We start from the raw sequence: 16173 nt of genomic DNA, 5'->3' as shown, positions 1-16173 counted from the left end.
CTTCCACTCCTACGACTAACTACTCTACTAATGGAGTGGCTCCAAATGCTCCGGCTCTTACCCAAGAACGCAATTCATCGAAGATTAGGTCAGCCATGCCCCACTCATTTTTGAACTGGGTCCTGCCAAACACCCTATCATCATTGCGTTGCTTCCAGATGGTCCAACAGATGAGTATGACAAAGGTGTCAAAACTTTTACAGGTAGGCTTGATGATACGCTTCTTGTTCGTCAGCCATCATTTAACATCCTGATGAAACAGATGTGCCAAACTTGCCGAGTAAAAATGCACTGCATGAGGATGTGTTCAACCGTGTCTTCTTCCTGATCGCACAGAGGAGCTGTGATCTTGCAAACCATGGCGGATCCTCCTATCAGCAGTCCACAAGCGGTGTTGCACTGCCAGCCACATAAAGATCTTGCTCACAAGCGGACTCCAACACTTTCAAATGGCAGCGAAAAAGGGGAACCTAACTCCTTCCTCGCAAAGCATCATGTACGTCGAAGAGGCCGAGTAAACACCACTGTTGTTCCAAGCCCAAATCGGTCTGTCCTTCGTCTCCAGATCGGGTTGCATGTTTATGAAGATCTCCCAGAGGGAGATGAATTGAGCAAGGCCCTCCGTGCAAAGCTCCCCAACAATGTCGTTAGTCTAGGCGTGAGACAGGAGAGCATCCTTGACTTTGCAACGATTTACAACTTGTGTCCTGACCTTTGCCACCACGAGAGGGGCAATCTCCTTGGCAGTGGCACCATGAATCCATCTACCCTTCCAGAACAAGATGCTGTCACCTGCTCCTAAATCCCAACTGACTAGACTGTCAAAAGTCTCGGACACGCGCTTGTCAGCAGTTAGATTCAAACCTTGCCATGGCCTTTCCCTGTCCGTGCGCCGGAGCCACTCCCAGCGTAGCCTCAAAGCAATCCCATGCTTGAATAAGTCAATGACACCAAGTTCGCCAAGATGTTTCAAGCGACATACTCTAGCCCAGGAGACCATACACTTGCCACCATGCAGCTCCTCCGAACCAGCCCAAAAGAAAGCGCGACACCCTTGTCGACACGATCCACAACCCACTTGGGCGCTTCAGACACTAAAAGGTGATGGGTAGCGCGCGCTCGCATGACCTGATTCACGAGAACGAGCCTACCAGACCTGGTAACCAACCCTCGCTGCCATCCAGGCATAATGTGAAGATCAGTATCCACAATTGGATGCCATTCGGACCTCTTCATCTGCTTGATGCTAAGCTGCAGACCAAGATATTTGCAAGGGAACTTGTCAATCCTCCACGGGAGGGCTGTCTTAACAAGCTCCTCATCCACACTCTCCGATCTGATCATGATTGCCGAGGATTTTAGAAAGTTCACCTTAAGGCCCGAATCCACTCCGAAAATATGTAACACCTCTTTCACAAAGAGTAGATCCGGCCTAGCTGGCTTGATGAAAAGTACCACGTCGTCCGCGTACAGCGAGAGCCGCTGCATCGGGCCACACCCCGTTCATTGTGCTAAGCACATTTGCTGCATGAGCTTTGATGATGATATCCATAAGCACATCCATAGCAATGAGAAAAAGCAAGGGGGAGACGGAGTCCCCTTGCCTCAGACCTATGGCGTGCTTAAATTTGTTGCCGACACAAACATTCACCACCACCCTAGAGCCGGCCGAAGTGAGCAAGGTAGCAACCCAAGATATCCATCGCTCCGAAAACCTTTAGCCCGAAGGACTTCGAAAAGGAATGGCCAAGACAGAGAGTCAAAGGCCTTAGAAATATCCAGCTTGAGAAGCACTCCTTTTGCCTTTCTCCGATGCAATATCCGCGCCATTTGCCGGACCGAGAGGAAATTATCATGAAGACTCCTGCCTTTAATGAATGCGGACTGGTTAACATGGACAAGGTCTCCCATGCGCTGCGTGAGCCTAGATGCCATCAACTTGGACGCAATCTTAGGGAGGCTGTGAACAAGATTAATAGGCCTGTAGTCAGACACCAATTGGGCTTCAGGAGACTTGGGGATGAGCGTGATCAGGGTTTGATTGAGATGCCCGAAACTACGCCGGTTTCCAATGAACAATTTGTGCAACGCCGCAATGAGGTCCACTTTCACAATCACCCAAGCTTTCTAAAAGAAAAGCCCAATGAACCCGTCCGGCCTAGGAGCCCGATCCGATGGCATGTCCTTCACCACATCCCAAATCTTGTCTTCGTGGAAATGCTATCCTGGTACGAGAGGTCCACGCTAGCAATGTTGAGCTCATCCAGATCGAGAGAGAATTCCCGTTCCACATCCTTACCCAAGAGGTCTTATAGGCACGATGAAAGGCGCTCTCCTTCCCAAGTTGGTCAGTGATGATCTGACCATCCGCATGAATGGCCGGGATGTAGTTCTTCATGTGTCTACCGTTGGTTACAAGGTGAAATAGCTGAGTATTTGCGTCGCCTTCGTGTAGCCAAGTGATCCGAGACCTCTGTCGAGCGATCATTCTCTTCAAAGATGCAAGGGCCAGCACCAGGAGCTTGAGAGAGTTCCTGAGCCAATGTTCCTCCGGGGATAGAAGTCGAGACTCATGGGCACTGTCCCATCTCAGAATGAGGATGTTAGAAATAGCAATTTGCAACTTAATGCTTCCGACACGTTTCTGCCCCCAAGTATCCAAAACCCGCGCCGTGTTCCTGAGCAGGGTATCAATCCTCAGAAACGGGTCTGTGATATAGTCGTCACAGACCCATGCCTCCTTAACCACATCCATGAACCCATCCAGCTTCACCCAAAATTTCTCAAAGCGGAATCGCCTCGTGGTCTGCATATGTTCCTCCAAGACTAGATGAAGAGGACAATGATCTGATGTCGCCGTGGAGAGAGCATGTAGAATATACTCAGGGTGATCCAACTCCCAGTCCACAGAGACAAAAGCACGGTCGATCTTGGTGAGCATGGGCGCCTCTCTCTCATTACTCCACGTGAATTTTCTGCCGTGCAACAACACCTCCTTGAGGCCATTGTCATCCACAAAACACTTAAACTTCCCCAACATCCGACGATCGAGATTGTGGTTGCTCTTATCCGACGCGTATAGGATGAGGTTGAAATCTCCAATGACCAACCACGGTCCCAGGCAAAGCATCCTCCACTCCGAAAGTTCATGCAAAAATTTAGTCTTGTGATCGTCCTCCTGGGGGCCATAAACCACGGAGAGCCACCAAGCTGCTCCCTCTGTAGGTGAAACATAGCCCGTAATGAAGTTGGTATCATTGACAAAATTTGTCAACTGCACTTTAGTGGAGTCCCAAGCCACAAAAATGCCACCCCTAGTGTCAGACGCCGGGAGATAAGTAAAGCCATCGTAGTTCGGCCCCATGCATTGCAGGATAACAAAATGATCTGCCACCTCTAGTTTGGTTTTGATGATACAAACGATGGGAACACGAATAGAATCAACAAACTCTCGAAGAGCCTTCCTCCTAGCTGGACTGTTGAGACCTCTCACATTCCAGCACACCAACTCCAATGCGTTTTACGACATGGGAACCCGGATCCCCATGCCACCATCGGGCCGCCACTAGTGCACTGGCGTCAGCCAAATCATTCCCGACTCACCTGTTAGATTGAGGGGTATGGCCTTCCCGAAGATGGCTGTAATAGTCGTGAGCTGCGTCTCTTGGAGAGGAGAGTCAAAGACGGTCTGGAGCTATGCTATGGCGTCCTCGAAGACGGCCAAATCATCACAGTCAAAGCCCAAGGTCTTGAGTAAAACAGACTCAACAGCCGAAGCTTTTGTGTTCCTAGGACCACCTACGCCCAACGAGCGTGTAGCACGTGTGGGTGTGAACGGGTCTTCCCGGCTTTCACCCCACACAAGCCTTCAAATTCCTTCAGCAGTGGCAGAGCAAGTTTCTTGAGGAGCCCAACACAGAAAGACTTGATGTTGGCCAGCACCACTTGCTCTTTAGGCGAGATAGAAGAATCCGCAAACAGCTCCAAGGAAGGCGCGGGAACCGACACCAAAACATTGTCGGGCCGCAACATGCATGCTTGGGACGTGGTCACCTCAGGAATAGTAATCGCAGGTCCCGCCTCGTGGGCGACTGGGTTGGCAGCAGCCAAAGTGGCGCCACATGCTATGACCACCGGTGGCACCAGATCCGAGGATGGGGCCCACCCAACCGAGTGCTGCTCATGCGCTACAACGAACCGAGCATCGTGGGGTCGCTCCTCCACCAACACGATTGAGCATCCCCCACCAAGGGAGCTTGGCTACGGTGTGGCACCCACATCAACATCCCCACCATGATTGGCAGAATGTGCAACGGGCCTCTACAGCATGACCACACCGGGTTGCGCAACCGGTTTGTCGGTACCCGACGTAGCAACCAAGCCAGCTGGGGTCACCAAATCGTCCTTGGGGATCTCCCCTAGCCCGCCTCAGGGACAGAGATCAGAAGAGGCGCCTCTGTCAACGACTGCTGGTCAAAAGAAGCCGAACCAGGCCCAGGGATAACACAAAACTTCTCCGACATGGGGATCTGCACCAACTCCATCAAAGCAGCAGTGGGTCCAGGATCTTCTGCGCACACCTGAGCCGTCCACGCCACAGTTGCTGTGGCCCTAGAGGCAGTTACCTCACCAACCGGGACCGAGGCCGGAGCCGCCACAAGACTCACCGACCCTGATGCCGCTGCTAACTTCCCACAGGCTATCGTGTGCGCATGGCGCATCGCCCCAAGCAGCGCTGCCGGAACACCTCCTCCGGTCACCATCGGGGGGATCCTCCAATCAGAAGGCCTGATGCGTCCAAGAAGAGCTTGGCGGAAAGATCCGCCATGAGTTCCCGGAGGCAAGGCGGCGCCACGGTGATCACGCACGCCTCTCGCCCAAGGCAAGACCCACCACTCTCCCTACCAGAGAGGTCGCTAAAGTCATCCGAAAGGCCACTCCGGTCGCTGCCATTCGAGCTAGGCGGACGCAACCAACTCTCGGGCCCTTCATGTTCTCTAATCCGTCCAATGTGGATGATGGTCTTGTATTCGAACAACAGTTTGGACGTGGGCAGGGGCGCCACCGGGTCAACCGTCGTCTCCAACTCTGGGATCCAAATGCGTTTATCCACCTGTACCTCATCTGGGTCGACACACCATGCGCGCAGCTTGAACAAGGACAGGTCCTCCCGGTTGGCCGTCTCCGGGGCCAAACTCTTCACCAGGCAGGACGAACCAAGGAGGTCCGCCGCCGTCTCTCTGGTCCAAGCGTGGGAAGGCACCCCCTCTATCACCAGGTCGGTCTACGCCCGCATGACCCTAGAAGTCGCCTGATCTTGGCGAAGCCATGGCCGGACGGACAACTTGAACCGGTCGTGGTCGATGGTGCCCGCCGCCAATGCAATGTTACGAAACTCCGACAAAGAGAAAACCACCAGAATGTCCTCCGGGTGAAACTTATGGACAACGAAGGTGTGGCGAGCAATGTGCAGTCCACAGCAATGGCTTCCGCCGCCTCGATGCATGACACCACAGGCCGAGAGCCACCGACATAAGCAATGATCGCCAGCTGAAGGCGTCGCTCCAGGTCCTTCATCTCCGGAGACTGACGCAAAACGCAGATGCCTCCCGTGGCCGCGGACGGGGCCTAGCCTACCCAGACCTCACAAGTACGATGTTGACCGGGACCGGTGAGGGCCCCTCCCATGGAGAGACCTGCCTAGTCACCGGCGACAACCTATGCGCAAGTCCGGCCGGCACCGACGACGAGGAAGTCCGCGCCACCTTGGCCACAGCCTCGTGACTGAGCTCCTCCTCAGATCTTGGGCTCCTTGGACGCCTGCAGTCCGACGAGATGTGCCCTTCAAGCCCACACCGGATGCAAAGCGGCTTGAACTTGCAGTCAGCCCTGCGGTGTCCCTCATGAAAGCACTTAAAGCATAGCCCGACGAGATCTGTAGGAATCTCCCGGCGGTTCGACGAGTACGCGGGCGAGGGCTGCCGCGAGCCACCCGCCGCCACAAGCTTGTGGAGCGCCTTGCGCTTACGCCAGAGAGCCTTGCGCGAAAGGCCGAGCTTCCTCCAAGGCGCCGCCGCAACTGCCACCGTCCCAGGGGCAAGGACTTGAGGCGCACCGTCAGCCCTAGTTGAGGAGTGGCCCGAACCAGACGAGCCTGAGAGGCCGAGCCCAGACACGACGAGAAGGAAGCGCGAGGAGACCGATGCCGGACTGTCAGGGCCGGACGCCATGGCTGCAGTGATCGGAGGTCGACGAAGCCGCGAGATGGGCGCCGGGTTCAGGGTGGCCATCTGCGAGAGAGAAGAAAGGTGGACGTTGGGGCTGGAGTGGCCGCCGACGGAGCGGAGGAGGAGGGGCTAGAGCGGAGGCGGGGATGAGGAGGAGTTCCTCTTCTCTTATTGTGAATCACCAACAACTCTGCTCACAATATGTGTAAGTACAGGATGGTGAAATGGAGTACGATTTGTAAACCCAAGAACATGGGCGGGGTGGGCATTATTAATACTGTTGTGATGAACAAATGCCTTCTGATCAAATGGTGGTGGAAAATTATGTCCTCGGGCCAGAATTCTCTTTGGTATTCTATTCTTAAGGCTAAATACTTTCCTTCGTAGAATCCTATGTTTGCCTCCCTAGGGGGATCACAGTTCTGGAAAGATCTCATCAGGCTTCGACCCCTTTCCAAAGAGCACGTTAAGTTTCAAGTGGGCAATGGCCCGTCGACGCGGTTCTGGCTGGACTGGTGGTGTGGGGATTCCATCCTCGTGAAAGGATCGATATGGTTGACCAGAGGGGGGAGGGGGGTGAATAGGAAACTACCAATTTTAGCTTTTCTTAACAAGTTAGGGTTAGCAACATAAAGGTTCTCTATAATAACAACTAGGTGAGCAACCTATATGATGGTACCGACTATGACCACTAAAGCAAGTAAGAAATACTCTTCAACAATAGCATACACAATGTAAAGGTAAGAGATAACCGCAAGAGGAACCGATGAAGACGAGGATGTGTTACCGAAGTTCCTTCCCTTTGACAGGAAGTACGTCTCCGTTGGAGCGGTGTGGAGGCACAATGCTCCCCAATAAGCCACTAGGGCCACCGTATTCTCCTCACGCCCTCACACAATGCAAGGTACCCTTGAAGGCGGCGACCGAACCTTTACAAACAAGGTTGGTGAAAGGACGTATATGTCGCCTAGAAGGGGGGGGGTGAATAGGCGCTTTAAAATAATTAAGGTTTAGGCTTGAACAAATGCGGAATAAAACTAACGTTTAATATGTCAAGCACAAAACCTACAAACAACTAGGCTCACCTATGTGCACCAACAACTTATGCTAAGCAAGATAAACAACTAAGTGATAGCAAGATATATTACAATAAACAATATGTCTATCACGAAGTAAAGTGCATAAGTAAAGGGTTCGGGTAAGAGATAACCGAGGCACGGGGAGACGATGATGTATCCCGAAGTTCACACCCTTGCGGATGCTAATCTCCGTTAGAGCGGTGTGGAGGCACAATGCTCCCCAAGATGCCACTAAGGCCACCGTAATCTCCTCACGCCCTCGCACAATGCAAGATGCCGTGATTCCACTAAGGGACCCTTGAGGGCGGTCACCGAACCCGTACAAATGGCAACCCTTGGGGGCGGTCACCGAACCCGTACACGTGGCAACCCTTGGGGGCGGTTACCGGTACCCGTACAAATTGCTCGGGGCAATCTCCACAACCTAATTGGAGACCCCAACGCTTCCCGGAGCTTCACACCACAATGATTGAGCTCCGAGATACCACCAAGCTTCTAGGACGCCAAAGCATCCACAAAGAACAATATCAAGGGTACTAAGTACTAAAGGTAGTAAGCTTCTCAACTTCTCACTTCCACGTATCACCGTGGAGAACTCAAACCGATGCAACTAATGCAATGGCAAGAACACACGAAGTGGTCAAGTCCCTCACACTCAAATCCCTCCACAACAACAAAAGCTATGGAGAAATATGAGAGGAAGAACAAGGAGCTCACAAAGAACTCCAAGATCAAGATCCAAGGGGTTCCGCTCACATAGAGGAGAAAGTGATTGGTGGAGATGTGGATCTAGATCTCCTCTCTCTTTTCCCTCAAGAACAAGCAAGAATCATTGGAGGGATAGAGAGTAATCAAGCTCTAAGAATGTCAACAATGGAGGTAGAACAAGAGCTCAACGGATGGATAAGACCAAGGGGGAAGAAGACCCCCTTTATAGAATGGGGGAAGGAATCCGACCGTTACCCCCACTTTCTGCCCGAACTCCAGCGGTACTACCGCTGGCACTCCAGCGGTACTACCGCTGGCACTCCAGAGGTACTACCATTGGCCCCAGCGGTACTACCGCCGGGCCCCTGGTAGTGCAACGGCACTACCGCCGCCAAGAAAGTCTTCGCAAAAAGGTCCGTCCACGAACAACCGCTAGGCAGGCGGTACTAAGCTCCTGGAGCGGTACTACCGCTGACCAGGGGCGGTACTACCACCAGTCAGCGGTACTACCGCCAACTCCAACGGTACTACCGCTAGGTCCAGCGGTACTACCGCTCCCCACTGAAATAGCCATAACTTTCGCATACGAGCTCCGAATCGAGCAAACCCAAGCTTGTTGGATTCAGGACGACAAGAGCTATCCAAACAGATATGAAAATGCCAATGATATAGATATGTGAGTCCTCTATGAATGAAGAACCGGCAAAAACTCCAACATCGAAAACATCATAGTAGATGCATATGGACTCCGTTTTCGATGAACTCGAGCTTGTCACGAAGATGACCATAAGCTCTAAAACTCACAAAGAGAAACACAAAACAAGAACCAAGAAGTATGATGCAAGGATGCAAATGGTTTGAGCTCTCAACGAACGATACAATCAAGCTACTCACTTGAGAGCCCCCCTTGATAGTAGAGCAATCTATCCTAAACAGAAAACCTATCAAGGGCAAACCTATACCTTGCACCTCGTCCTCTTGAGCTAGATGATGATGATCTTGGCTTCCTCAAGATGGACCACCTTTCTTGATTGCGTTGGCTTGATGAAGACTAGTTGATTGCTCCCCCATACTCACTATGGGTGAGCCACTCTTCAGCATATCTTCACAAGTCCATTGCTCCCCCATACTCACTATGGATGAAGACTAGTTGATTGCTCCCCATACTCACTATGGGTGAGCCACTCTTCAGCATATCTTCACAAGTTTTCAAGGGTAGAGTATTCAACCCAAATTTATTGATTCGCTCACAAGGGGAAGCTAAAGGATCAATTCAACCACACCTGAAAGATTAGTGTCTGCAAGCAAAGTATCAGTAGCAAGGTAGTATGATAGCAACGGCACCAGAGAAAAGCTTTGACAATCCCAGCAATGGCGCCAGAAAAGGCACGTTGATGGGAGACAATTCTTGAGACTATTGCTATACTTCCCTAGAAACGGCGCCAGGAAGAGCCTTGCTGACGGGATGTTAGCGCCAACAAAGTCTTGCAACAAGTAACAATGGAGTAGCAAGGAACAGTAGTAGTAGAAGCACCAAAGTAACAAGTAACAACAATAGCAGCAACAACAACAAGGTAACATCAGTACTGACAGCAGCAAAGTGGCCCAATCCCTCTTGTAGCAAGGGACAAGCCTAGGTAAAGTAACATAGCGAGAACCAGTAGTAAAATACTCGTAGGCAGTGGATCGGTGATGGATGAGTGTGACGGATGTGATTCATCATGTAACAACTATAACACGGAGAGATATGTGGCTAGCTCCCGTTCATCAATCTAATATAGGCATGTATTCCGTATGTAGTCATACGTGCTTAGGGAAAAGAACTTGCATGACATCTATTGTCCACCCCTCCCGTGGCAGCGGGGTCCTAATGGAAACTATGGGATATTAAGGTTCTCCTTTTAATAAAGAACCGGACCAATGCATTAAAACGCGGTGAATACATGAACTCCTCATGCTATGGTCATCTCCGGGAGTGGTTCCGGCTATTGTCACTCCGGGATTGCTGGGTCATAACACATAGTAGGTGACTACAACTTGCAAGATAGGATCTAAAACACACATATATTGGTGAAAACATAATAGGTTCAGATATGAAATCATGGCACTCGGGCCCTAATGACAAGCATTAAGCATAGCCAAGTAGTAGCAACATCAATCTAGAACATAGTGGATACAAGGGATCAATCCCCGCCAAGAACTAACTCGAGCTTTGAAAACAGAGATAATAATTTTGGGTGGCATGCTTTCATTGTCAACGCAATGACTAAGAGTTCTCAACATCTTCCACGCTACACATGCTATAGGCGGTTCCCAAATAGAAAAGTAAAGTTTTGACTCCCCCACCACCAATCAATCACACTCCACGGCTAGCCGAATCCTCGGGTACCGTCCAAACCAACATCAATCCTGGGGGAGTTTTGTTTACGATAATCTTTTCGATTTGAGTATGGAACTGGGAATTCCAATTACCGGCCCCTTTCTCGTGAATGGTAGTGAATAAACACATATCGAGGATAACACACCTAGCATGGAAGATACCAATAGCCCTCTGTCACCACATGAGCGGTTCGGGCATGCAAAACAGATTATTTCTTGAAGATTTAGAGAATGGCACATGCAAATTTACTTGGAACGGCAGGTAGATACCACACAAAGTTAGGTATGGTTGACTCATATGGCACAACTTTGGGTTTATGGAGGTGGATGCACAAGCAGTATTCCCGCTTAGTACAAGTGAAGGCTAGCAAAAGACTGGGAAGTGACCAACTAGAGAGCGACAACACTCATCAAAATGCATTGAGATTAACTAACATTGAGTGCAAGCATGAGTAGGACATAAATCACCATGAACATGAACATCATAGAGGCTATGTTGATTTTGTTTCAACTACATGCGTGAACATGCGCCAAGTCAAGCCACTTGAAACATTCAAAGGAGGATACCATCCTATCATAGTACATCATAGTCATCTCAACATTCATGTGGGCATCCAAGACAAACCATTATAAGCTCCTAGCTAAGTAAGCATGGCATAAGCAACTATGATCTCTAAGTTATCATTGCAAACATGTTTCTCTCACAACAAAGCTGAATCAGGCATGATGAGCTAGTCATATTTACAAAAACAAAATAGATCGGGTTCATACCAGCTTTTCCAGGCTCAGTCACTTCATCATATATCGTCATTATTGCCTTTCACTTGCACGACCGACTGATGTGAACAATAATATGAGTGCTCGTGCATTGGACTAAAGCTGGAATCTACAGACAACCACAAAGGAGAAGACAAAGTAATATGGCTCTTTGAAAGCTAAACAGGTATGCAAGCAAGAGCCACTAAACATTGTAACCAATATCTTCTACCTAGACGCAAAGAAAAACAAAACTATCTACACGGAAAAGCTCCCAACAAGCAAAAGAAGAAAAGAAAATCTTTTTGGGTTTTCTCAAACTAGACAGACACACGAAAAGAAAACAAGAAAAACAAAATAAAACTAGCATGGATGATATAGTGCCAAAGTGTGAACACCGGCTAACAAAGTGAAAGCATAAGCAAAAAATGTAAAGTCGGTGAGCACACGTACTCCCACAAGCTTAGGCTTTTGGCCTAAGTTGGTCTACTCCCAAGGAGGGAAATAACCAGTTCCGGGATACTCCGGAGTGGACTGAGGATGCCACTGCCCTGTGAGCTGCGAAACGATTTTTTCTGGAGGTAGGAGAACCAGATGAGAGCAAGAATGAGTGGAGCGGGTGCCTGTGGGCCCCACAAGCCTAGGTGGCGCAGCCAGGGGGGGTGCCCGCACCGTCAGGGCTTGTGTCCCACTGATACAGCCCCCAGACAAGCACTTCGTCTCAGTATTTTTCAAAAATGCCAGAAAAAATCATACTAGATTTTCACAGCGTTCAGAGAGCTTTTATTTTCGGGGTACTTTTCCACCGGATGCTAAAACAGAAAACAGGGAAAACTAAACTAAATCTATCATTTTTCTTCTAAGCAACCGATGGTGAAAGCTTGGAACAGAGGTTTGTGACTCCTCAATTCATACATCTCATGGTCATCGAAAGAAATCCGTCAATGGGGTTGATCAAACCCCCTCGACAAAACTTTCTCGAATCGCAAAAAAGAACGGAGAATTTTCAAATAGTCACTAAGTTACCTCAATGGGGATGTGTATCTCCCCAACAAGCAAATCATACTTCATCTTGACACGAGGAATAGGGCATTCAAAGCTCCCAATAAGAATCGATGAAGTTTTTCGATAACATTGATGCAATGTACTCGATATTGTTTCTTCGGAAAGTGCACCGTATGCTCATTACCGTTGACATGGAAAGTGACATTGCCTTTGCTGCAATCTATAACAACACCTGCAGTGTTTAAAAAGGGTCTTCCGAGGATGACAGCCATGGCATCGTCCTCGGGAATATCCAAGATAACAAAGTCTGTTAAGATAGTGGTGTTAGCAACCACAACAGGCACAACCTCACAAATGCCGATAGGGAAAGCAGTTGATTTGTCGGCCATTTGCAGAGAGATTTCAGTGGGTGTCAACTTATCCAGTTCAAGTCTACGATAAAGAGAGAGAGGCATAACACTAACACCAGCTCCAAGGTCGCATAACGCAGTTCTAAGATAGTTGTGTTTCATGGAGCAAGGTATAGTGGGCACACCGGGATCACCTAGTTTCTTCGGAGTTCCACCCTTGAAAGTGTAATTGGCAAGCATGGCGGAGATCTCAAGATCAGGTATCCTCCTCTTATTAGTCACAATATCTTTCATGTACTTAGCATACGGAGACATCTTGAGCATATCAGTCAAACGCATCTGCAGAAAGACATGTCTGGTCATCTCAACGAAGCGCTCAAAATCCTCATCATCCTTTTTCTTGGATGGTTTGGGAGGAAAGGGCATATGTTTCTGAACCCATGGCTCCCTTTCTTTACCATGCTTCCTAGCAGTGAAGTCATTCTTATCGTATCTTCTATTCTTAGGCTGTGGGTTATCAAGATCAACACTAGGTTCAATCTCCACATCCTTTTCATTGCTAGGTTGAACATCTTCATGAACATCACTATTGATATTATCATTAGGCTCATGTTCATTACCAGATTGTGTTTCAACATCAGAGATAGAGGCATCGTTTGGACTCTCAGGGGTAGCAGCAACAGGGTTGCTAGCGTGTAGGTTCCTAACATCTTTCTTCTTCTTTCTAGGATGATTAGGTGCATCAGTGCTAACTCCTTGAGACTCTTGTTCAACTCTCTTCGGATGACCCTCAGGATACAAAGGTTCCTGGGTCATTCTATCGCCTCTAGTGACGACTCTGACGACATTGTCATTCAACTCGTTGACCAAGTCATTTTGAGCTTTAAGTACTTGTTCTACATGAGTAGTAACCATAGAGGCATGCTTCCTCAGAAGCTTAAGATCATTGACATTTCTGTCCACACAAGCACTTAAATGACTAAGCATACGAGCATTCTTTTCCAATTGTCTGCTAACATAATCATTGAAACTCTGTTGTTTGGCAACGAAGTTTTCAAATTCATCCATGCATAAACTAGCAGGTTTATCAAAAGGAATATCACTCTCATCAAACCTACACAGAGAATTTACTTCTACTACCTGTATCGGGTTATCGAGACCATGGATCTCTTCGATAGGTGGTAGATTTTTGACATCTTCAGATTTAATGCCTTTCTCTCGCATAGATTTCTTGGCTTCTTGCATATCTTCAGGACCGAGGAATAGAATACCTATTTTCTTCGGAGTTGGCTTAGGAGGTGGTTCGGGAATAGTCCAAGCATTCTCATTGCACAAGATGTTGTTCAGTAGAATCTCAGCTTGTTCTATGGTTCGTTCCCTAAAAACACTACCGGCACAACTATCTAGATGGTCTTTGGAAGCATCGGTAAGTCAATTATAGAAGATATCAAGTATCTCATTCTTCTCAAGAGGGTGATCAAGCTAAGCATTTAGTAGCTGGATAAGCCTCCCCCAAGCTTGTGGGAGACTCTCTTCTTCAGCTTGAGCAAAGTTGTATATTTCCTGCAAGGCAGGCTACTTCTTATGGGGAGGGAAATATTTTTCAGAGAAGTAGTAGACCATATCCTGGGGGCTACGCAAACAACTAGGAGCAAGAGAAGTCAACCAGGTCTTAGCACCATCCTTTAGCCAAAAATGAAACAACTTGAGCATGTAGTAGTGGCGGATCTTTTCCTCACTAGTGAATAGGGTGGCTATATCGTGCAGTTTGGTAAGATGGGCTACAACCGTTTCAGACTCATAACCGTGAAAAGGATTAGATTCGACCAGAGTGATTAACTCAGGGTTGACAGAGAATTCATAATCCTTATTGGTCACAAAGATAGGTGAAGTGGCAAACTTCGGGTCGTATTTCATCCTAGCGTTCAGAGATTTTTCTTTCCACTTGCGCAGAAGTTTCTCAATATCATAGCTATCCTTACACGCAAGAAAATCCTCCGGTATCTCTCCCTCCATAACAGAGCGCATATCAGGCGTAGCAGGCAATTTAGGCATAGTAGCAGGTTCTACTTCAATAGTATCAGCAGTTTCAGAAGTATCATCAAATCTAGCAGCACCTCTAGCAATATGTGCATCAAGGAATGCACCTAGTGGCAAAGCAGTATCAGGCATAGCATCATCAGGCATAGTATCAAGCATAGCATCATCAGGCATAGTATCAAGCATAGCATCATCAGGCATAGTATCAAGCATAGCATCATCAGGCATAGTATCAAGCATAGCATCATAAGCATCATGGGCAGAAGAAGTAGCATCATCAAGCATAGGCGACATATCAAGATTTCTAGCAGGAGGTGATGTCGCAAACTTACTCAAAACTGAAGGTGAACCAAGTGCAGAGCTAGATGGCAGTTCCTTACCTCTCCTCGTAGTGGAAGGCATGATTTTAATTCTTGGATCTTTTGGATTCCTCATAGTGATTAGCAGACGTCAATCCCAAGTGACTCAGAAAATATAGGTGTGCTTCCCCGGCAACGGCGCCAGAAAAAGCCTTGATGTCCCACAAGCGTATGGGATCGCAACAGTTTTCGAGGGTAGAGTATTCAACCCAAATTTATTGATTCGCTCACAAGGGGAAGCTAAAGGATATTCTCAAGTATTAGCAGCTGAGTTGTCAATTCAACCACACCTGAAAGATTAGTGTCTGCAAGCAAAGTATCAGTAGCAAGGTAGTATGATAGCAATGGCACCACAAAAAAGCTTTGACAATCCCAGCAATGGCGCCAGAAAAGGCACGTTGACGGGAGACAATTCTTGAGACTATTGCTATACTTCCCTGGCAATGGCGCCAGGAAGAGCCTTGTTGACGGGATGTTAGCGCCAACAAAGTCTTGCAACAAGTAACAACAGAGTAGCAAGGAACAGTAGTAGCAGCAACAACAAAGTAACAAGTAACAACATCAGCAGCAGCAACAACAAGGTAACAACAGTAGTGACAGCAGCAAAGTGGCCCAATCCCTCTTGTAGCAAGGGACAAGCCTAGGCAAAGTAACGTAGCGAGAACCAGTAGTAAAAGACTCGTAGGCAGTGGATCGATGATGGATGAGTGTGACGGATGTGATTCATCATGTAACAGCTATAACACGGAGAGATATGTGGCTAGCTCCCGTTCATCAATCTAATGTAGGCATGTATTCCGTATGTAGTCATACGTGCTTAGGGAAAAGAACTTGCATGAGATCTATTGTCCATCCCTCCCGTGGCAGCGGGGTCCTAATGGAAACTACGTGATATTAAGGTTCTCCTTTTAATAAAGAACCAGCCAACGCATTAACACGCGGTGAATACATGAACTCCTCATACTATGGTCATCTCCGGGAGTGGTTCCGGCTATTGTCACTCCGGGGTTGCCGGCTCATAACACATAGTAGGTGACTACAACTTGCAAGATAGGATCTAAAACACACATATATTGGTGACAACATAATAGGTTCAGATCTAAAATCATGGCACTCGGGCCCTAGTGACAAGCGTTAAGCATAGCCAAGTAGTAGCAATATCAATCTAGAACATAGTGGATACTAGGGATCAATCCCCGTCAAGAACTAACTCGATTACATGATAGATCTCATCCAACTCATCACCGTCCAACAAGCCTATGATGAGATT

Source organism: Hordeum vulgare, chromosome 5H (genome assembly GCF_904849725.1).
Source record: "Hordeum vulgare subsp. vulgare chromosome 5H, MorexV3_pseudomolecules_assembly, whole genome shotgun sequence".
NCBI classification, from domain to species: domain Eukaryota; kingdom Viridiplantae; phylum Streptophyta; class Magnoliopsida; order Poales; family Poaceae; genus Hordeum; species Hordeum vulgare.
This window is presented reverse-complemented; position numbering follows the sequence as displayed.